The sequence below is a fragment of the Helianthus annuus genome, chromosome 17 (assembly GCF_002127325.2).
Source record: "Helianthus annuus cultivar XRQ/B chromosome 17, HanXRQr2.0-SUNRISE, whole genome shotgun sequence".
In the NCBI taxonomy this organism is placed as follows: Eukaryota; Viridiplantae; Streptophyta; class Magnoliopsida; order Asterales; family Asteraceae; genus Helianthus; species Helianthus annuus.
In genome coordinates, this window is record NC_035449.2 from 43,524,882 (window position 1) to 43,549,729 (window position 24,848).

The following is a 24,848-nucleotide window of genomic DNA, read 5'->3' on the forward strand; positions in this document are numbered from 1 at the left end:
AAATCTTTTGTCATGATTAACCTGACCTTTCGGTTTCGAAGGGGTAACTTTGCGATTTGGCCCTCGATTATTTACAATTAAGGGCCTCGTGACTTTTACCCGCATTGTTAAGTCCCCGGTTAGTTTAATTACTATCCGAAAAGCCTTAACTTTTATTGTTGACGCTTTTAACCCCTCGCATACGAATTTGATCATAACTTTCTCGTTTTAAAACGGAACTTCGCGAAATTTATATAGTATATTCTAGTGAGCGTATTTCACTGTTACAAAGTCTCGGGTTCGTCAAAGGGTCATTCAGAGGTATAAATTAAACATGTTGACACAATTAACCCCTGTAGCTTGTAATCTCTCACTTTCTCCCGCGTTTCGCTCCGTACGATCCATGATTTATTCGTTTGAAGGTACGAGCATCATCTAGGGTTACTATATAGTATATTTACCCTTCGTTGACATTTATAACCCTCAAATTTACATACTTTCAAGGTTTGTCAACTTTAGTCCTTTATTTAATATTTAATGCCATGTGTAAACTCATGACACGTGTTAACACATTATTGGACACAAAATTTCGAGGTGTTACATCCTCACCCCCTTAAAATAAATCTCGACCCGAGATTTACTGAAATAAATAAGGGTATTTTTCTTTCATCGTGGCTTCAACCTCCCACGTGAATTCGGGACCTCTACGGGGGTCCCATTTGACCTTAACAATAGGTACATGCTTCCTTCGAAGCTTCTTTACCTGTCGATCTTCAATCGACAAAGGTTTCTCCACAAATTTCAAGCTCTCATCTATATGCACATCTGTATGGGGTATTACCAGTGATTCGTCAGCGAAGCACTTTTTCAGATTGCAGATGTGGAACACATTGTGAATTCCATTGAGCTCCTCCGGTAAGTTTAACTTATAGGCAACTGACCCGACACGTTCGATAACCTCGAAAGGTCCTATGTATCTCGGGCTTAGTTTGCCCTTCTTACCGAAGCGCATCACCCCCTTCCAGGGTGATACTTTAAGTAACACTTTTTCACCTACTTCGAAGTGAAAATCTTTACGCTTCGGATCCGCGTAACTCTTCTGCCTATCTCAGGCAGCTTTGAGACGGTCTCGAATCTGGACAATCTTGTCCGTCGTCTCGAAGACTATCTCTGGTCCTGATAATTGGACATCTCCAACTTCCGCCCAACAAACAGGCGATCTACACTTTCTACCGTATAATGCCTCGAAAGGCGCAGCCTTAATGCTGGTATGGTAGCTATTGTTGTAGGAGAATTCGATTAGTGGTAGGTTCTTATCCCAACTACCACCCAAATCGATAGCACATGCACGTAGCATGTCTTCCAACGTTTGAATAGTACGCTCACTCTGACCGTCTGTCTGAGGATGGTAAGCCGTACTAAAATTCAAACGTGTGCCCAACGATTGCTGGAAGCTTTTCCAGAAATGAGATGTGTATCTAGTATCTCTGTCGGAGATAATAGACACAGGTATGCCATGTAAGGCTACAATCTTATCAACGTATAACTGGGCTAACATGTCGGAGCTATAAGTCTCCTTGATGGGTAAGAAATGAGCTGACTTAGTCAGTCTATCGACTATAACCCATATTGTGTCATTTCCTTTCCTTGTCTTGGGTAACTTGGTAATAAAATCCATAGTTACACATTCCCACTTCCATTCGGGAAGTTCAGGCTGTTGTAGCAAGCCTGATGGCTTTTGATGCTCAGCTTTGACTTGCGCACAAGTCAAGCATTTGGCTACATAAGCGGCTACAGACTTTTTCAAGCCTATCCACCAATAATTTGCCTTTAGATCCTGATACATCTTATCAGCTCCTGGGTGAACAGAATATTTGGAACTATGGGCTTCCTGGAGGATAACATCTCGTAGTCCTCCATAAATTGGAACCCATATTCGTCCATTTAATCGTAAGATTCCGTCCTTGCTAAGAGTTAACTGCTCCTCAGTTACTCCCAGCTTCTCTTTAGGATAGTTAGCTTCCAACACAGCTTCTCTCTGTGCAGCTAACAACCTTTCAATCAAATTATTCTTCACTTCAATGCTCTTGGCATTGATTCGGATGGGTTTTACCCTTTCCTTTCTACTCAGGGCATCAGCGACTACGTTTGCTTTGCCGGGATGATATCTGATTTCACAATCATAATCATTTAAAGTTTCCATCCAACGGCGTTGCCTCATGTTTAACTCCTTCTGATTAAACAGATGTTGAAGGCTCTTATGATCCGAATAGATCACAAACTTGATACCGTACAGGTAATGTCTCCACAGTTTTAGTGCGAACACAACGGCACCCAGCTCCAAGTCATGGGTGGTGTAATTCTTCTCGTGCACCTTTAACTGTCTCGAAGCATAGGCAATAACCTTGCCTTTCTGCATGAGCACACATCCCATGCCAGTGTGTGATGCATCGCAGTAAACTACGAACTCTTCGGTACCTTCGGGCAATGTCAGTACAGGAGCGTTGCTCAACTTTTGCTTCAGAATTTCAAAGGACTCTTGCTGCTTAGGGCCCCAAACGAACTTTACTTTCTTCTTGGTCAGGGAAGTTAAGGGCGCAGCAATCCTTGAAAAGTTTTCAATGAAACGCCTGTAGTATCCTGCTAACCCCAGGAAACTACGAATCTCGGTAGGCGTCCTTGGCTCTTGCCAATTCATGACAGCTTCTACTTTAGCGGGATCCACTTGGATGCCACGCTCGCTGACAACATGTCCAAGAAATTGGACTTCTCGAAGCCAGAATTCGCACTTGGAGAATTTGGCATAGAGCTTCTCATTATGTAGAAGTTTGAGAATACAGCGAAGGTGTTCCTCATGGTCAGCTTGGTTCTTCAAGTAGATAAGAATGTCGTCGATGAAAACGATAACGAATTTGTCCAAGTACGGCTTGCAGACGCGATTCATGAGATCCATGAACGCAGCCGGTGCATTTGTGAGCCCAAAAGGCATCACTAGGAACTCGTAGTGACCGTAACGAGTCCTAAATGCGGTTTTATGTACGTCTTCATCTCTGACTTTCAGTTGATGGTAGCCTGACCTTAAGTCAATCTTCGAGAAATAACTTGCCCCTTGTAACTGATCGAACAAATCGTCGATCCTCGGCAAGGGATATCTATTCTTTATCGTGACCTTATTAAGCTCGCGATAATCGATGCACAGACGCATCGATCCGTCCTTCTTCTTTACAAACAGGACAGGTGCTCCCCAGGGAGACGAACTAGGTTTGATGAAACCTTTAGCTAGCAGTTCATCTAGCTGGGTCCTCAATTCCTTCATTTCGGTTGGTGCTAGCCTGTAAGGTGCTCTAGCAATAGGTGCTGCTCCAGGGATGATATCAATCCTGAATTCCACTTGCCTATCTGGTGGCAAACCAGGTAGATCTTCAGGGAAAACTTCTGGATATTCTGAAATGACGGGAATGTCTTCTATCTTTGGTTTAGGCTCTTCAATAATCACCTGTGCCATGTAGATGACACAACCCTTCTTTAGACATTTTGAAGCCTTGAGCATAGTCACTTGCTCAGGCAATCCGTACTGGGTATCTCCCCGAATGGTAAGCGATTCACCAGACGGAGTCTTTATCACCACTTGCTTTCTATTGCAGACGATTTGGGCCTGGTTGTGAGATAACCAGTCCATACCCAATACTAGGTCAAAACCGGCCAATTTAAAGGGAAGTAGAGATAGAGGAAAAGAGTGGTTCTTAATGGATATCACACATCCATCTAACACAGTGGAGACGGTTTCTATGGTGCCATCTGCTAGCTCTACCTCGTAATTCATTTTTAACGTTTTGACAGGCATATTCAGCAATTTGCAAAATTTATGATCTACGAAGGACTTATCAGTGCCTGAATCAAAAAGTACTCTTGCAAAGATATCATTTACGAGGAAAGTACCTGTGATCACGTTATCGTCTAGCACTGCTTCTTTCGCCTCCATCCTGAAGACTCTCGCATTGGTCTTCTTGGCCTCTTCAGGCTTCTTGGCATATTTAGGGCAGTTGCTTTTAATGTGCCCTTTCTCGTTGCAGCCGTAGCAGGTTGCATCCTTTATCTTTTTGCAATCCACGGTCTTGTGGTCCTTGGACTTGCATAACCCGCAAGCATAAGACTTCGACTGAGTCTGCGAGTTTGATTCGAGTCTACACTTTCCAAAGTGATGTCTCTTGCAATTCTTGCACTTGGGCTTCTCACCAGACTGTTGCCCATCCTTCCTTGACTCAGACCCTCTCTTGTTGTCACCGTTTCCACGGTGCTTCTTGCCCGACCTTCGTGAAGTATCATCTTCACGCTTTCTCTTCTCAGCCTCTTTGTTCCTTAGCGATCTTTGTCGGACCGCATCAAGAGTAAGGGACAAAGATATGTCGGCTACAGATCTAAAGGTCGCTGGTCGAGAGACCTTTACGCTTGCCTTTATTTCGGGGGCTAAACCACCGATAAAACAAGCGATTCTCTTTGGCTCCGGGGTTACCAGATACGGAACCAACCGGGACATCGTGTTGAAGCTCGTGAGGTAAGCTTGATAGTCAAGGTTCGTCATAACCAACGATAGAAAGTCGGTCTCGATCTTTTCAACCTCATGTTGAGGGCAGTAATTCTCCTTGATGAGATAAATGAATTCCTCCCATGTCATGCTGTATAGAACAGCCTTTCCCGAGGCCTGAACCAACGACCTCCACCAAGCCAGGGCCTCGCCCTTGAATGATTGTGACACAAACTTTACCACGTCTCTTTCTGCACAGCCGCTGATGTCCACCACGGTGTCCATCTCGTCTAGCCACGTCATGCAATCAACTGCGCCTTTCTCCCCAGTGAAGTCTCGGGGTTTGCATGATACGAAGTACTTGTAGGTGCAGCCCCTGGCGCGAGATGCATCAGTATACACTTTTTCAGGACGGACAATGTTTTCATTGGATGAGTGTGTTAGTGCACCTACGTCTGCTGACTACGTCTTTCATCAAGTTGTGAAGATTGAACAGATGAAATATGGCACGGAATCCTAGAATAGTTTGAATTATATAGGATCGCTTTTATGTACCAATCTAGGATCGTTTTTGTGTCATAGTTGTTCTGGATCGCCTTTATGGACTTGTTAGGATCGCTTTTATGGCTTTGAGGTGGAACCGCTCATACGGACATGTCGTATGAGCGGTCCAAGATGTCTATATATACCTAAGGGCGATCCAACACATAGTAACGGTGTAATTTCTTCCGGCGAGCCACGAAGTGCTGCCGAAGTGCTGTAAGAACTTGTAAGAGTGCTTGAAACCAATACAACAGCGATATTAAAGTGAATACGGCTTCAAGTGCACCGAATTATTAGTTTCCGCCTCTTAATTCGGACGAGAGCTTCTCTGAAAGACTCGTGAGATCAGAAAACGATCCTACAAGTGGTATCAGAGCTCAGGAGGAGGAGTTCTTGCCATTGTAGCTGTTATTCTTCTGATTTTCTACTCTTACTTCACTTTTTCGAAAATTTTCGCGGTAAAACAAGCTCAAAATCACACAGTGCACTCGAAATCATGAATTAATAAACCCTTGAAGTTTTCAGAACTAAAATCAAAGTAGAAATAGAGATTTTAGGTGTTTTGTTGATTCAGGTTCGCTCAAAATATGACGTAAGCACTGGAACCGCTCGAAATTACGTTTGGAACCGCTCGAAATTACGTTTGGAACCGCTCGAGATTACGATTGGAACCGCTCGAAATTATCTTGAGAACCGCTCGAATCAACATCTTGGTTGGATCGTTCGAAAATTTAAGCTTGAACCGCTCAAAAGATCAGCGTGTGGACCGCTCATTAGTCTGATCTTGAACCGCTCATAGTTCAGTACTTGGACCGCTCCAAAATCAAAGGATTGAATCGCTCTTTCAAACCTTGCTCGGACCGCTTATCAGTCAACATTATTGGACCGCTTATTAGTCCAATCGTTCGAGTGGACATAGTGTGTGGACCGCTCATTTGGATAATCAGTCATTTCTTTGGGCCGCTTTTAGGAACTGATTGATAAAATTTGGAAAACATTGTGAACTTTTGAAAAGTTTGAAAGATGGATACTGATTTTTATAATGCCTTTGCTACTCCGACCTCGATTACACAAAGTGCTTTGATCGAAAATGAAACCGGAACGTCTCAGAAACCACCAAAACTCATGGATATTGATGATTACAACGTGTGGTCAGAACGATTCGGAAATTGGGTAGAAGCTTATCATCTTGATGCGTGGGAACACACCGAAGTACCATATACTAAACCCACGAAAGACAATGTTGTGAATGGTACTCCACTAACACTTAGGGAAATGAGTACTGTGGATAAGAAGAAATATCGAGATGAGAAGCTTATGGTGAGTCTACTTCAACAGGCGATAAAAGAAGATATTCTGATCTTGCTTCAACATGACGGAACTGCATATTCAATTTGGACAGAGTTAGAAGCAAAGTTTACAGGAAGTGATGAAATGTTAAGAAACAAAATGTCGCTCATGAAAAAGGAATTTGATCTGTTTAGGGGATTAAAAAATGAAACCACCAAACAAATTATTGACAGATATTGTAATTTAGTAAGAAATATGACAAAATTGGGTGTTAAGAAAGATACTGATGAGTTAATTGAAAAACTTGCAGATGCGCTTCCATATGAAATCTGGGGAACATTCTTATGATGCTGAAGTCAAACAAAGAAGAATACAAAAGAATGAAACTAGGAGACTTCATCAAGCATTTAGAAGCCCAAGAGATGGAGCAGAGAAAGATCGCTAGGATGAAAAACTACGATGGAGAGCAGGATATCAGTTTGTACTACAAACATGGTGCTACTGATTCAACAAAGTTTTCACCTAAGATCGAAACTACCTACAGCGTTAAAGATTCTACTGAAGTGAAGACATCTCAGGGATCAAGCAGCAGCACAAGATTTTCATCTTTTGATCCTAACATCTCTGTAACAAAGAGTGGTAGAAAACTTCAGTGTAACATTGTGTTGAGTCTTGAAAATGATCAAGATTACTCTGAAGATATTGCTAAAAACCAAATGTCTTTGTTAGGGATGATTCTAGAATCTTATAGTTGTTTTGTTGCAGGAAAGATCGGTAATCCAATGCTCACGAAAGAGGATTACGATCAAATTGATGCTGAAGAAATGGAGTTGATGGATATAAAATGGTGTATGGCGAGTGTGATGAGACGTGCTGAAAAGTTCAAACAAATTACTGGCCGTGATGATTTTCGTGATGCAAATGTTTCAGCTTTAGGTTTTGACAAATCTAAAGTTACATGTTTTCGTTGCAGGGAGAAGGGGCATTTCAAGAGGGAATGTAAAAACCGTGAAGCTACCGGTGCCCAGAATCCTTTCGGAAACAATGATTATCACAAGAAGGCCATCTATCATCAAATCACTCAACCAGCACCACAGCATCAGGCACAAACAGCTCATGGAAGAGATGTGATTGATAAAAAGGCTTGTGTTGTTAGTCAGGGAAAGTATGATAATTTTACTTGGGAAAAGTATCTTCCAAAAGAAAGCAAAGTATGTGTAGCTGAACAAAATGACGAGAAGATGGCTGAAGGATTTACTTGGGATGATTTTTGTCAAGATCAAGATTTTATGGCCAAAAATACTTCTCATGCTTTCTTTGCTAATGCTTATGATTTGAAATGTGCAAAAAGGTGCAGAAAAGTCATGCAAGCTGCTGAAGAGAGACGAAGACAGATCAGAGAGGAGGTTGAAGAGGAAGAGAGATTGAAGGAAGAAGCAAAAGCGGAAAAATTGAGGAGAGCTCGATTTTTAAATTCAAGCAAGACAGTCAAAGAGGTTCCTGAATTCGAGATTAAAATAGAGGCTGAACCGGTCATGGTCCCAGAAAAATGCATGAATTGTGATTCTTTGATAAAGCAGAACAATGAGTTGTTGCACAACATTCACAAGCTGAAAGAATCGTATGATACAATGAACAGAGAAATCAACAAATATACAGATTCTGATGGTGAACAAGCTGAAGCTATGAACACGTTGAAAATAGCTTATCTGAGACAGCTTGATACAGCAAATTATAACATTAAGAAGTGTGCAGATCTCGAGCTTCAGTTAGCGACACAAAAGATAGAAACTGAGAAAGTCAAGAAATTATTGGACAGCTACTCATGTTCTACTTTTGTTATTGACAGGATTTATCCGGTGGTGAAAGATTTGAAGACCTTTGAAGAAGTGAAGATTGGTGAAGAAGAAAAATCCGTGACAAAAGATGAAGAAAAAGTGAAAGTTTCTGGTAAGAAACCGAGTGTATCCTACAATAGATGTCCGCCCCCGGTCGAAAATGGATATTCACCAAGAAATCCTAATTCAGAAAGAGTCAATAAAGCGATCAATCTGAAATGGGAGTCTGGGCTGTCGGATAACTTGCCAGAAAGTATCGATGTCACGTACACGTCATCAGACACTGATCATGAGTCAAAGTTGATAAAAAGTGTGGTCGATCAGGTGTTAGACAAAGATGACAATGAGGAGTCAAAACCCGAGTCAAAGTCTGGGTCCAGTGCGTCAAAGCAAACAGTCAAAAAGGACAAACGGGTTTATGACAAAGAGTTTTTACTTTCGAAATCTAATTTGAATGATGAATCAGTCAAAGTAGCATATACTTTGAAGGGTTCTGACAAATTATATTCAGATGAAAGTTTTCCAATAAGAAGTGTCAGAATTGAAATGATTCAAAAGGTTTTCAAAATCACAGAAATTAATATTTCTGAAATAAAAGATTTTAATCTTAACGGAAAACCTAAACAGTACACTTCAAGAGATCAACAAAGAATTAACAAGAAAATGGGTTACAATTGTGGTTATAGTTTTCAACAGAAATCAAACCATAATCGTAATTTCAAAAAGAAAGGTCTCGGTTTTATTCCACCGAAAAACTATAAAAATGAAAAATTTTATAAACAAAAAAATGTGTTTGTTTCAGGGAAAACTTCGGAAGCTGAAAAAGAAAAATTATTCAGAAATCAGACAAATCAGGAATTCCTTGCCAAGAAGCAAGAAGAACCAAAGAAGACCGAAGTTCTGAAGAAGGTTGAAAAGAGATCCTGTTTTCAGTGTAAAGCTGTTGGTCATCTTGCGAAAGATTGTCCGAAGACATTCAGACCAAAACAGGAAATCTCAAGAAAAATGAAAGAAAAAGTTGTTGAAACGACTAAACTATCAACCCGGAAGTTTACAGGCTTTGAGAATTCAACTTATGAAAAAGGAGAATCTTCAAAGAGTGCTTCCAAACGCATAGTCAAAGAATCAAATCAGAAATGGGTTGTGAAAGGTTCAGGTAATAGTTCTGGTGATGAATCTGATTCCATAAAATCAGAGGAGCCATGTGTTGAAGGAAAGGTTGTAAAGAAAACTCCGAAAGTGGACGATGTGAATTTTCCGCCACTACATGCTAAAAATTACAAATCTAAAATCGGAAAAGTTGATGTTCCAAATCAATTTTATTCAGACAAAAAGAAAATTGATGTTGGAAAAACTTTCAACGGCAATGTGAAACGCATCTTTGGAAGAATGGCCAGTGGTAAGGCCCAAAGTATTCAGGAGTTTTATGCTTCCAAAGGATGGGTTTACAAGTCGGTTGAAAAGAGGGATGAAAATGATGAGGTTACACCCAAGGATGGTCAGGCTTGGGTGGATATATTTTTCCAAGAATAAAATCCTGACTTGCCGGAGATCCCAAGATGGTATTGCGGATCATGAATCGGCATTTTTCTAAATCTGTTTGTGAAGTTGCAGGACTTGCCGGAACTCCCAGGTTTGTAAGCGAGGAGTAGGAATCGGCATCTTGAGAATTCAACCTAAAGATGGTAATTGGTTGAAAAACAGGTTTGAAGAGCTTGAATTGCTAAATTTACAAGTGGTTGTATGGTAGTGATTGGTATAGATATTACAAGTGGTTAAATCAAGGTCATTGAATTGGACTTGATTTAATTATCATTCAAGAATTTGGTAAACAAAGTGATGATTTGAACCCCACTTTACAGAAGATAAAAACAACTAAACTTATTTTCCGAAAAAAACCATTCTGATTAAAACAAACTTAAGTGTTTTGAAATCATTATGGGAAAATAGTTTGTTGTGAAGGGAAGTTCTGATTGTTTAAGCCAAACGGATGGAGAATTGAAGTGTTTTGATATCAGTTGTCATGTTCTGTACAGCTTGTTTTCAATTTTCTTTAGATGTATTTGAATTTTAGGGGGAGTAAGAATTTTTAGAAAATCCAAAAACATCAGAAAATTTGAAAAAGCCAAAAACATGATAAAATTGAAAAATGAGTTTTTGTTGCGAAAAAGAGGAAATGATAGTACATCAGTGAACTATCACAGCACGCTAAAGAAATGTAAAGTCAAAATGTGATAAACGATCTTACTGCGGATGTGTCAGTAGATTTTCGCACATTTAGTAAATTGAAACGAGATATAAACCTAAATCAAACTTACTTAATTAGTGGGTAACTATTCTTGGATATATGGGTAACCCCCGAAATCTTGTTTGAAAGGTCCCGTATTCTGAGATACTAGGTCTTTATGCTCAGTGATATCTGGGGTATTATTCCGGGACTTCTGCTGTATGGAAATACTGACCTAGTCCCCGAATAATACTTTCTGCAAAAAGCTTTGAAATATAAGCGCCGCCCTCAGCAAACTGATTAAACAATAAAATTGGTAATCTTTGCTGTTGTAACAAAAGATCCTCTAAAGGGGACCCACCAAAAGTCGAAGCCGTCATCTCTCTGCGTATACGGAAGTATCGACTTGAGCTCTCACGGCCCTCGCACATTACCCCTTTACAGATATCATCTGTGGTATACTCACCTGTAAGACTGAATATTTGGGATCTGGATACGGGAGTATATTCAAGTGGAGTGATACACAATTAAGTTTAAGTCTTTAAAACATTAATATCGTATCTCGAATCGATTGAAATCTGTGTTGAAAATTTAAGTGGACAAACATACTGACAATCTAGGTAAGTTGTTTAGAACTTAACATGTAATCAAGCTTAACGGTGTTTGTGATATGCTTCAAAACTGATATGATCCTCTTGCACGAACTCACAAAAATATTGTTTGTAAATATTTCTTTTTCGCATTTACTATCATTCAGAAAATCCAAAAAGATTTTTGGTGTGTTTTAGCATAAATTTTGAAAAGTCAAAAAGATTTTCGACAACTGGTATTGATATGCTGATTTTCGAAGTTCAAAGTGCTAAACTTGAAGTGGTTTGGGGAGTGTTTGAGAGAGAAATGATAAAATTGTTTTTGATGAAATCCAATAATGTTCTTGAATGCAAAATCATTATTATTGTGATGTATTCATCATAGTTTCTAAAATTGTTGAAAAATTTTATTTTTATAGAAACTTATGGTTGGGTAGAGATTGTGCAGGTGTTAAAGTGCCAGGTTACGATCTTAAACCTGATGAAATTTGAATTCCAGACTACGATCCCAGCTGAGTGAGAGGGGGAGTCTGAAGACACCAAGTCAACATTCAAGAGAAGAAGTTATTGATGATGGAAATAGAGAACCAGGATTCTTGGAACGACAGATATTTCAAAGGCAGATTGTCGACTGATGTAGATTGTAGATTGCAGACTGAAATGAAGACATTGATGAAGACTCCGTCAACATCCGAGGGAGAGTTTGTTAGTGCACCTACGTCTGCTGACTACGTCTTTCATCAAGTTGTGAAGATTGAACAGATGAAATATGGCACGGAATCCTAGAATAGTTTGAATTATATAGGATCGCTTTTATGTACCAATCTAGGATCGTTTTTGTGTCATAGTTGTTCTGGATTGCCTTTATGGACTTGTTAGGATCGCTTTTATGGCTTTGAGGTGGAACCGCTCATACGGACATGTCGTATGAGCGGTCCAAGATGTCTATATATACCTAAGGGCGATCCAACACATAGTAACGGTGTAATTTCTTCCGGCGAGCCACGAAGTGCTGCCGAAGTGCTGTAAGAACTTGTAAGAGTGCTTGAAACCAATACAACAGCGATATTAAAGTGAATACGGCTTCAAGTGCACCGAATTATTAGTTTCCGCCTCTTAATTCGGACGAGAGCTTCTCTGAAAGACTCGTGAGATCAGAAAACGATCCTACAGAGTGATTATCATCGTCCTTTTTGGGCTTAGACGGTGGTTTGCTGTGAGATTTGGAGTGGGTTTTCGGCTTTGAGTGTGGTTTGGATATGGTTCTGCTCCGGGATTCAGTATACTCCTCGTATTGTCGATCCAGGGCTGCCTTAACAGCATTGTCGACAAGAGCTTTTAATTCTGCGCCCGTCAAATGAACCTGGGCGTTATCGTATTCTTCTTCTTTCGAATGACTATTCTCCCCACTAGGATCAGCCATGGTAACTTGAATCTGTTACAGAAGATAACGAAAAAATTTATTTAGGAGTTTATTATGGAATTGTCTTTTATGGCAATTCATTAACCATGGTAAACAGTGACCATATCTGGTTAATTTGTTTCTCACTTTTATTTAGGATTTGAACATAACTTATCCTAATTACAAACAATAATGCTAGTGGCGCCTAGTCACGAGGACGTTTTTATAATATTAGCCGGGATTACAGAAAATCAAGGCATGAAGGTTTGAACCGTAGTTCTTTTACCTTTTCTGACAGGGAGTCATAGACTACCACTACCTTTTTGTCTTATATGACAATAATTATGGCCCGTAGGCTTTACATCACTAATGGATGTTTATAAGTTTGGCCCATAGGCACCACATCACTAATGGATGTTTATAAGTTTGGCCCGTAGGCACCACATCACTAATGGATGTTTAAATAAGTTTGGCCCGTAGGCACTACATCACTAATGGATGTTTAATAATTGATCATCTTCATTGATGATTTAACCCATGATTTATAAATCATTAATTTGGGTTTTGGAATCCTTAGAAGGATTCTTATACAACAATAACGCGTGCGATTTTAACGAATCACATCTGCCATGGATGTTAATATGATTACAGAGGTTAACAGGAAATCTGAATCTTTTAATCAGGTCTTACCATCTTGGCCGGATCTTATAAAGACACCTGGCTAGGTTTCACTCTTAAGATTCTTTATTTAGGCAGATTTAATTTTAAAAGGAATGATTTTTAACTTATTTCATATATAATAATAACAAAAATGAAATTTGTAACATAACATTCCGTAAACTTCAAATATGATTACACGCTGCCCTAAACGGGACTTTTTAAATAAGTAAATACCTACGCAGAGGTTTATAGAAAAACAAGTCCACGCAGGGACCGATACAAGATAGATGCCCGCGTAGGGACTAAAGATAAGTCCGCGTAGGGACTGAAATACGATAAATGTCCACGCAGGGACTAAATTGCAATTACAACAATACATAAGAAGACTAATGATTTCGTTTCTTCCTCCCTTTTAGTAGGTTTGCTAGGCCCTTGAGAAATCCACGATTACTCTTGCGTTCTTGTTCGAAGTCTCGTTCCACCCGGTTTAAACGGTGGAGTATTTCTTCTTGCTCCGGTGGAGAAAAACGTGGCTGCTGCGACGGTTGCTGAACCGGAGGTCTAGGAGTTATTGGATACCCATGAGCTGAGTAATCTGGTCTCCAAGAGGTTCCATGAAGGGTATTATAATTAGCCACTACCACATATGGATCGGCATCATAGTTATAGTTGTAGTGCGTGTGAGTCGGCTGCTCAAACGGGTTGTATGCCGTGGAAGAGCCGTACGCTGGTATCAGATTGTCATATCCGAATGGTGGCGGAGGTAGTGCAACTGGTGCAGAATTCACCTCTGCAGGGTGACCAGAAGGTTCCCCTAATTGGGGTTCTTCTTCAGGTACTGATGGAAAGTGACTCACACTCGAGTGGCGAGGGGTGCTGAAGTGGAATTCCCCTCCTCAGGTGGACATCCGTGCGCCTGATCTTCTACGCCTTGGCGGATCTGGAATTACTGGTTGAACCGGTGGCGGTGGCGGTGGCGTGACTGCCACGAACCACGAATCCTCAGAAGGATCCTGTTGTTGCTGTTGATCGTGAGGCGAGAAATGTTGCGATGGTGTGAAGTACCAATTACATTGGTCAAACCTCGCCTGGTAGCTGTCGGGACCTTGATAGGGCGTTCCATGGAAGGATGACCCATCCGAGATCTCGATTGGATGATTGGGAGTACCCCTTGCAAGTTTGACGGGGTCTGTATCCTCGTCCATATCCACTGCATTATCTTCAGAAAAGTGATCCTCTGGTCCTAAAGGGTTATACCCTATTGGCTCTTGGACATAATCCGCCGGGTTAAACTGTCCTATGAAGAAAGGTGAAGGATCGCCATAAGAACGGTGCGAAGCAGATCGCTGGAGAGGTATAAAGGATGGTTGAGGGTTATTGGGATTGTTTTCTGAATCTGGTCCAAATGAATGACGGTATGAGGGTGTTGAGCTGTGCGAGGTGGAATGTCTCGCAGGTTCAAAGAGGTTTCTTCTTCGTCTCTGTGGTTCTTCACTCCTTGTACTGGAAGGAGCTTGCATGTTCGAAGGTCCAGCCTCGTGATCATTGTGAGTAATGATCGTTCCTCTGCCTCTTCCACCTCTTCCTCGTCTGATTGCAGGTGGCATATTCCTGCTTTCAAAACTTTAAATAACAATAAACAATAAAAAGACAAACTGGAATAACAATTCGAATTTGTCCTATGTTCTTGTCTAGACTCAAGTATGTGCAATTGTGTCATTGAGATTAAACACTTAAGGATAGTGTTTAATTCACTCAACGTTGGCTCTGATACCAACCTGTCACACCCCGATTTCCACGTGTCTCACCGGTGGGCCCGGTGGGGGATTACCGTGACGTAGTTGGCAACAATATAGTCAAACCACACAATTATATGAATGCACAGCGGAAGCATAAAGATAAATATATTTCAACGTTAAGTGTAATATCAAAGTATCACCATTGTTGAAATAAAATCCACAGGGGATCAATAATAATAATAAAGTATTGTTCAACAGACTTCAGGCATCTTAAGCTTGCGAGACTTCTAATGATGCTAAGGAGAAATCCCAGCCAATTACGCATAGTACCTGCATTTAGTCTTTTGGAAAAATACGTCAGTTTACACTGGTAAATACATTCAACTGACACTTTTGTAAAATGTTTAATAAAATTTGTTTAAATGCACAAGGCACAAACTCTTTATAACTTGGGATAATTTATAATTTAATCTTGTAAAGAATTACATGTTTGCTATGCGTTCGGTCGCCCGGGTCGTGCCGGGTTAAAGGTTAATAGACACGCCACAAAGCATAAAGCCGTGGCGGGAAAACCAACGGTTATACCTTTAATTAATATAGACACAATGCCGGGTGTACGCCTACACCCGGATGTCGAGGTAGTGGCCATTTCGTAAAATGATGCCAAGGATATCCGGGACATGGTCATTAAGCTCCCAAAGGCGTAAAGCCAACAAAACGAGTTTTTAAACGGGTCACATTGATAATACCCAACTACTAATGAGTTGGGGTCAATTGCCCGACCAAACGGTATTTTAAATACCGTAACCCAAGCCCGTATAACGGAAAATAAGTTAAAAGTATTTACTTTTGCAAGTATAAATCCTTAATTGAAATAAATTGCAGATAGCTTTTACTGGTCCCCTAATCTGGAATGAAGGTTTAAATTAACCTATTAGAATCCTAACAGGTCTTTTATCTAGCCGTAGCTTAGACCGGTCAGTTTCAAAGGATAGATACGGTTTAATCGCGTGAAAGGCGAAAACCGGGAATGGAATGTGATTTTGACCCAACAAGTTTGAAGACTTGTTTTATAGGGGTATAATAGTCACACTCTGTATTCTGGGGTCAAAACAATATGGTTTGACCCGTTTCGGCTAGTTTATGTAAACTAGTTACATAAGCCGAACCGTGCGCGCAAAAGGCGTAACGGGTAACCGTAAGAGTCCTACACTGGTTTCCTAAGTCAATATGCTTTAAAGAGGTTGTGGTATCAGTAGGATACCTTCCATAATGCCCGTAACGAGTTTAAGTTCATATTATGCCCCGTAGGGGTATTTCGGTCTTTTTAAAGATTATAAAAGAGGTTTATGAGTTCTACAGGAAATCTGAGTTTCCCGAACAGTTTATAAAGTCTAAAATACTTTATTTATTATTTAAAATCAGTAGCAACTGGAATCGGGTCAAAAGACTTTGTAGAACTCAAGTTATGGCCGAGAAGGGTATATTCGGTATTTACCGAACCGTTGCCATAACCGCAGGTTATGAGCGGGTAAAAAAATAATTAAAAATCTTTAAAAATCCCAAAATATTATTTTACACCAGTGAGTAAAAGTTTGGTGTCGAAATCCGGGTTTAGATAGGCGTTATGCTAATTGCGCTATTAATTACTAAAGTTTCCGTAATTTACGCTATTTAGCATAACTCCTATTCTGGACCTCGGATTGACTTGAAATTTTAGGGGCATGCTTAGAAATCAGTAACTAAGGTTATGATTCTTTCACGTGTCCGAAATTCTCGTTTTAAACCAAAAAGGGCGTTACGGTCAACTTTTAAGCATTTAACGGAAACGTGTAAAAGATTCGGACAAACAACGAACCGGTCACAGAGGGTTATACCATCATGTAACCTGGTCCTTAGAGAGTCCTAAGGCATATCTAAATCAAACTTTAACGGGTCAGAACTGAAGTCAAAGCAAAAGTCAAAGTTTTTGCAACTTTCAGCTCCGAACCGGGTCAAAACAGTAAATGGTCGGATCAAACAAGCTTAGACTAGTTTATATACTTATTATCATGTTTTATGAGTGTTTAAACAGGTTACATATCATCTACATTACCGATTATGCAAGAAATCGCAAAATAGCATTTCTGTTGACTTTTTCTAAGCACGTTTGACTCGACATTTGGACTAGTTAGAGTGGGAATCAGAGGGTGCCCTTTTAGAGGTTTAAAGCCCACATGATTACCAACATATAACTATCTTTGATTTGACAAACCACTGGACCATTCGTGATTTATCGCAAAGTCAATCGTTAATTACGACGGATTGACTTTTAAGCTAAACTAAGCAAAAACAAAGCCATAAAAGGGTAGACACACTTACAGAAGCTTGGTGCACGACTAAGGATGATAGAAGAGTGCTTTGGAGCTCCAAAAGTGATTTAGAATGCAGGTTTAAGGTGTGTTTCACTTTGGTGAAATGCATTGGCTTTTATAGTGAAAAATTGGGCTTAGGATCATTACACATCAACCTACAAGGGATCATGGATGTTCAGCAGGTGGCCCTTCGTGCTAGGGGGCATGTAGAGGGCGCCCATGCTTCATTAATTGCCTCAATGATCGTTCACAAGCTCAAACAGCAAGTCTGTCCAAAGTTTCTGCATCTGGGGTCCTTACGCCACCCGCATTAGGATTCAGGTAACATGCACGCGGGCCGCTTGAATCTTCATGTCAGGAAACGTATCCACAGGTGGCTCGCAGCCCGCATTGACTTGCTGGTTTCACTCAGGCGGGCCGCCTGAGGCCTGGATTTCAAGATTTTCAAATCTTTTGTCATGACTAACCTGACCTTTCGGTTTCGAAGGGGTAACTTTGCGATTTGGCCCTCGATTATTTTCAATTAAGGGCCTCGTGACTTTTACCCGCATTGTTAAGTCCCCGGTTTGTTTAATTACTATCCGAAAAGCCTTAACTTTTATTGTTGACGCTTTTAACCCCTCGCATACGAATTTGATCATAACTTTCTCGTTTTAAAACGGAACTTCGCGAAATTTATATAGTATATTCTAGTGAGCGTATTTCACTGTTACAAAGTCTCGGGTTCGTCAAAGGGTCAATCAGAGGTATAAATTAAACATGTTGACACAATTAACCCCTGTAGCTTGTAATCTCTCACTTTCTCCCGCGTTTCGCTCCGTACGATCCATTATTTATTCGTTTGAAGGTACGAGCATCATCTAGGGTTACTATACAGTATATTTACCCTTCGTTGACATTTACAACCCTCGAATTTACATACTTTCAAGGTTTGTCAACTTTAGTCCTTTATTTAATATTTAATACCATGTGTAAACTCATGACACGTGTTAACACATTATTGGACACAAAATTTCGAGGTGTTACATAATTACAGGGATTAAATCTTTGTAATCACCAAGTTACAGCCGGTATGTGGGGTTTTGTATACGTTACTTGATAACCGTCACTATTGGACAACGAGTTAGCCAATGAGTGATATGACCATAGTCACAGACACCATCGGGCAAAGAGGCTACCGATGGTTGTTCGAGTGACAAGTACTGTGGGTAGTTGGTTTGATATCAGAAACATTGTAATCGCTCTTAATACTGTGAATTATAACAAATGCGTCGTTTTCAGTAAACTGAATGATTCACTCAGTATTTCCCCGCTGACAAAATCTTTTTAAAACGCATTTCAGGTAATTACAGTAGATTGGAGTAAGGATTGGATCCGGCACTAAAGGACTTCAAGAAGTGGCTTATTTTATTAATTAAATCAAATTAAGAAATATCATTTTTATTAAAGCTACGTTTGTAAAACATGGGTTTATCCCATCTATTTAATAAATAAAATCCGGTGTTTCTAAACTCTGATATTTTTCCTAACTCACGGTCCTGATGAAATTTCCGCTGCAATGTTTTTTCAAATAATCACCGGTACCACTGGGCTGCTCGCGGCTCCCGATTCCATCCAGGATGGGGTCAGGGGTCGTGACAGTAAAGGTGGTATCGGAGCCACTGACTTAAGCCAATAGGTGTTGTGATACTAATACCTAAGCTTAAATAAAAGAGTTAGGAAATTGCTAGTAACTGGTAGCATACATGATAGCATTTAGACTTGAACTTAAGAAAAGATGCCTTAGTATAAGCTAAGCCACTTGTTTAAGCAATTAGGTGTTGTAATAATACCTAAGTTTAAATAGAGAGTTAGGGACTTAATATTATCTGGTAGCACTCAGGATAATATTTAGACTTGAACTTAATAATTTTGCCTTAAAAACAGCTTCAAGATAAATTACTTATATAAGTATAATGTGATAAATATTGGTATGCCATAAGAATGACGACTAGCAGGCAATAGCACTTAATTGCTATTTATTCTTGTTTATTGATATTACTTGGTCTAGAATAAGATATATTATGGGAATACAAATTTCCTTGATTCTGGATAAAAGCCCTAATAAAAGAGGCACTTCTAAAATATTGAAAAGATACTATTTATGGGAAATAGAAAATTTTCTCCGGCAAAACTGGATATAGAGTAGCAGACTCTCCAGCTTGTCCGGATATACTGAGATTACCTCTCCGGCACGAACCGGATAAGACGGGGTACATAGTATGTCAAACAAGTGACAAGATTTCCCTAAATAATATCATGAGCTGATATCTGACTTATTTTGGAAATATGAATCTATTATATACATTTAACCTTATGAAAGGTATGTATATTACAGCATGTGAAATATATAATATAGATATGTATATCTATAAGGAATTCCAAAAGTCAATTAAGAATAAAGCACAAGCATATGTGTCAATAATAAATCTAGATTTCTTTATCAGGAATCTCTCGCATATATCTTTAATTCCGATGTCAAACATTCTTTCGTTTGATCATCTACCTCGTAACTCGTGCAACAAAATAATACTGGAAACCCATTAAGTTGGGACACCATCAAAAATATAAGAATTTCCAAATGCGTTACCATAAACTATTAACGCAAATAAGAAGCATATAAAGTTGTGTTAGTACATAAGAAAACACGTGAAACTTAATTTATATGTCCACAGACGTCGAAGTATGTCACACACGACTTTCAAAGCAAAACCTTTGGAAAATATAATTGGGCATGACGACACCAAAGAAAATCCCGTCAGTGGAAGAACTACTAATCAAAAAGCAGCACTTGGCCATGTGATCCTACAAATGACATGAATCTTGCTGAGATACGATAGAACCAGATTTCACAACAATCGGTGCACAGTCTAATCAAAGTCATAACTATTGGCACTGCAAAAGAAGTCATATACCTTTACAAATCCCCACTTTTATTTTATTCGACATTCTCTAGTAATATCACTTAACACTGGTTATCACACGGAATTCCAGGTAAAGTTCTTATATTTCTTTCGTTGGAAATCTTGACTTCTGCATATAATGAATTGACTTTCGCGTTTCTACTTTCCCTAATGGTCATCATACCATGAGGATTTCTTTCATAATAACAAATATTGATCTATTTCTTTTCTTGGTAAATCCACACGTTACACATGCACTGTTTGTTGCGCATGTGGTTCGCTTGATTTATGAAGACCACTGGAGGGCTTCATTCCAATTTGTTGTTTTTATCAGAAGTTCAATATCGTTTCACTATACTTGATTTTTGCATTTATAAACCACGTTTATTACAAAACAATGACTCTTTAATATCGAGTCAATAAGTTTCTTGAAAAACTCAATCTCCTTTGGCATACATGGTTTTTTTGTTGTGACCATGTCCAAAATTTCTTATTGATATATGAACTCGTTTTGTTTACACCAAGTTCAATTGTTTGAACTTGCTCGCATTACGTATTCAATTCAAAGTCCCATATGATGGATTGAAGCCATCATATTCAAAATAGTCCCAACAAGCACTTCAATTCTCTTGAACTATAACATGCTTGTTTAAGTCTTCGAATTCATCAAATCATTTCTTTGATCACGATCATCTTGTGGTGACGTTTTCACAAAGTTTGAAGCTTGCGCTAATCACGTTGCTCACATCATGCTCGGATATTAATTATTTAATTATTTATTATGTATTGATATTAAATCCGCTTGTTCGATCTATGTATTATCAGTCTTAATGCAATTGTGTGTTGAGATAATGGTACCCCAGTTCGTGTTAAATATTCCGGTGTACCTCTTAACGATTCTTTCACCATCGAGCGAACATTTCGTGATATTTATCGTCTTTCCTCTTCGCTCAAAAATACTGTTTATTCGTTCCATTTTTCAGTAGTAGATCCTATAAAAAATTATTTGAAACAAATATTCAGATTTACTATATGAGCCCTTTGCTTAATACTTGTTTGATCATTTCTATTATTGCCTTGTTTCAAACACTACGACACCTTGTGGTATTGATATGAACTTGCAAATTGTGCTAAATTACTATCAATCATTTCATGCGGAACTATTTATACTTTTCACACATTATATACGGATTTAATTTGTACTGAATCCGATTTGTTGGTTTATCCTATAAAAGCCATCTTAACACAATCGTGTGCTAAGATAACGATACACAAATTCTTGTCATATTTCAGTGTATCTCTTAATGATTCTTACAACATCAATCGAGCATTTCGTAATCTTTATTGCTTATTCATTTTCAATCGAAAAACATTTACTCAATTGTTACATTTTCAATTAAAAATCCTACTAGATTGTTTGAAACAAACATTCGGATTCACTCCGTTAAACTTTCATTTGGGTTCCGGCATGGTGAACTCATTCCGTCACCACTATTATTATTTAGATTACTACGAAACCTTGTGGTGGCGTTTTCATTTACTTAAAGCTTGAGCTAATCTCATTTTCATACCTAATGTACGAATTTATTTATTTATTTTCTGTCGGTTCATTGTCATAAACAATCTTAATACAATTATATATTAAGATAAGAGTACACAAATTCATATCATATTCTGTGTACCTCCAAAAGTTTCGTTCATCATTGATCAGAAATTTTATAACATTCATTTGGCCTTTTCATCATCAATTGAAAATCTTATTCATATCTAAAAATCCACTTCATTAAAGCTTTCAGTTAATTAGACGGTAAAATTGTTTGGTCACCGTAATTATTGAATCATTTCAATCATTACGACACCTTGCGGTATCGGTATAAACTTGTAGCTTGGGCTAATTATAAGCATACGAATCATTACAAAATCATGTATTTCTTTCGCTTGACTCATCCTTGAAAGTGGTCTTAATACAACTATGTGTTAAGACAAAGATACACTAAACTCTATCATATTCCGGTGTATCTTTGTAATTCAATAAATGTCAACCCATTGATTTTTCCTAGTTGACAAATCATTTTTGTACTTTTATTTCATTCAAGCTTGTTGATTCTGATTCTTTCTCAGTTAACAGTCGAAATAAGTTTCCTTTGGCAAATCATTCACAACTTGTAAACATTCAAGTTAAATTTCTATTGATCATATATCTTTTTTGACTTAAACCTAGTTACCTTGGAAATTATATCATTTCATCTCGTTCATTTGACATTGATTTTCTTTCAAATAGGTTCAGTTGAAACCATTGAGTCATAATTATTGTACAACTCATATTCACAAAATTTGATTTTTTGATTCAGTATCATTTACCTTCATATTATTCTTTTTGACCAAGGCATGGCATAACTCTAAAAGAGATATCGTAACCCAAATCTCGAGGACGAGATTTAAAACAAGGTGGGGAGGATGTAACAACTCTCACTAAAATTAATACTTATTATATTAATTCTCCAGTAAGGAAACCCTAATTGAGAAACCCAAGTAATCCTGCACAATCCCTAAAATTTTCAGAACAATCAGAATCAGGATCAGGGCCCCTAAAACTCAGGGGGGATATTCCCTACTCGACGATTATCCACATATCTTGCTGTCTAAATCGAATTTATCAATTCTGTTGACTCAGCTAGCCTACCCATGAACGTGGCAACCCTGTGGTGAAAGGTGTTCCGTCGCGCCACGCGAAAGAGACAGGTCTCCCTGTCGCGACACGCGGGGGAGACCATTTTCCAGCTATAAATAGAAGGGTGTGGGACATGAAATTCTGCGTTAAAACGACGAACAAATTCGTCTTACACTTCGAAATATCGTCCAAATACTACCAACCACACACATAAGCTCGAATTCTGCTCGATCACTACTACGTTTCAAACGGTTCCATTCTTTTCTTTCCTTCAGCTTCTATTATAGCAATAGCTCGGGTATTATATTCTAAATCCCAAAACTCTGCCCGTTATTAGAGTAATAACTCTAATCAACTGGTACGATACTCTATCCGATCGATTGAAACTATCCGACAGGATGTTTAAGTGTTATCCTTTGTCATTAGTCGTGATTCCGACAGGATGTTTGAGTACCACCCGAACTCGGAGAATACTCTGTCATTCGTTGTGAATCCGACGGATGTTTAAGTGATTGTACTTTGTCATTCGTTGTGAGGGTTTTATCTCGTGATTATCGTTAAAGTTGAATTGAGTTAATACACTAATACGAATTCCCTTGTATCTAGAAATTAGAACTCGTAAGCAGGGAGCTGCTAGAATACTTAAAAGCTAAGTAAACTTAATAAGTTAAATAAACTTAGCAGTTAAGTTAGCTGAGTAGATTAATTAATTTGTTAATTAAGTTAAGTATGATTAATTAATCAGTTAATCAATATTAATTAAGCTAACAAGATTAACTAAGCTAAGTAAGATTTATTAAAAATAGATATATGTGGGGACATATGAGAACGTTTAATATTAATAATTAAATATATTATTTTTTGGCCTTACTCCGTTTTTAATGAAACTTAGGTTAAAACATAGATAAAAATATGCTCGTTCTAAAGACATATTCGTCGTTTTATAAAACGTCATATTTTAAAAGTTATACGAGAAAAACGAGTGAAGCAGCTGAATTAATATATATATATATATATATATATATATATATATATATATATATATATATATATATATATATATAAGCAAGCTAGCTAGCATGTCAAGCAGGTAGGTAGGCATGTCAATTGTATCCCACATCGACCAGAAGATTTGTTGACGTGCTTGCTTGCTTGCTATAAATAGGAACCTAGGATTTCATTTCTCGTTGCTCATTTATTTTCTTCTTCTCTCTATACGTTGGTGTTCTAACCAATAATCATTGATGCGATATTCTGTCCGATCGATTCAGGAACCAACTAACGGATACCAAAGTGCTATACTTTGTGAGTTCATTAAACGGATGCCAGAGTATTGTACTTTGTGAATTTCGTTAAACGGAATCCAAAGTATTATACCTTGTGAGTTCATTAAATGGATACCAAAGTACTGTCTGAATAAGACTATACTTTGTGAAATTCGTTAAGGTTCGAATCTCGTGATCATCGTTAGGTTTGATATGGTTTTACACAAATACGTATTCCATTTTGTTAAACTATATGTTTAACCATCAGAATACTCCCAACTATACGCTTACAATCAAAATGGATGCTTAATCATCAGAAGATCCAAAACAATAAAGTATACGCTTAATTATCAGAAGGAATCTGAATCATGAAGCTTGTTAATTCAATACTGCATGCTTATAATGTGAGCCATTCTCTTTTTATCAACTCTTTTACAAAACTCCAAGTTATTTTCAAAGTTATAATTACAGGGATTAAGTCTTTGTAATCACCAAGTTACAGCCGGTATGTGGGGTTTTGTATACATTACTTGATAACCGTCACTATTGGACAACGAGTTAGCCAATGAGTGATATGACCATAGTCACAGACACCATCGGGCAAAGAGGCTACCGATGGTTGTTCGAGTGACAAGTACTGTGGGTAGTTGGTTTGATATCAGAAACATTGTAATCGCTCTTAATACTGTGAATTATAACAAATGCGTCATTTTCAGTAAACTGAATGATTCACTCAGTATTTCCCCGCTAACAAAACCTTTTTAAAAAGCGTTTCAGGTAATTACAGTAGATTGGAGTAAGGATTGGATCCGGCACTAAAGGA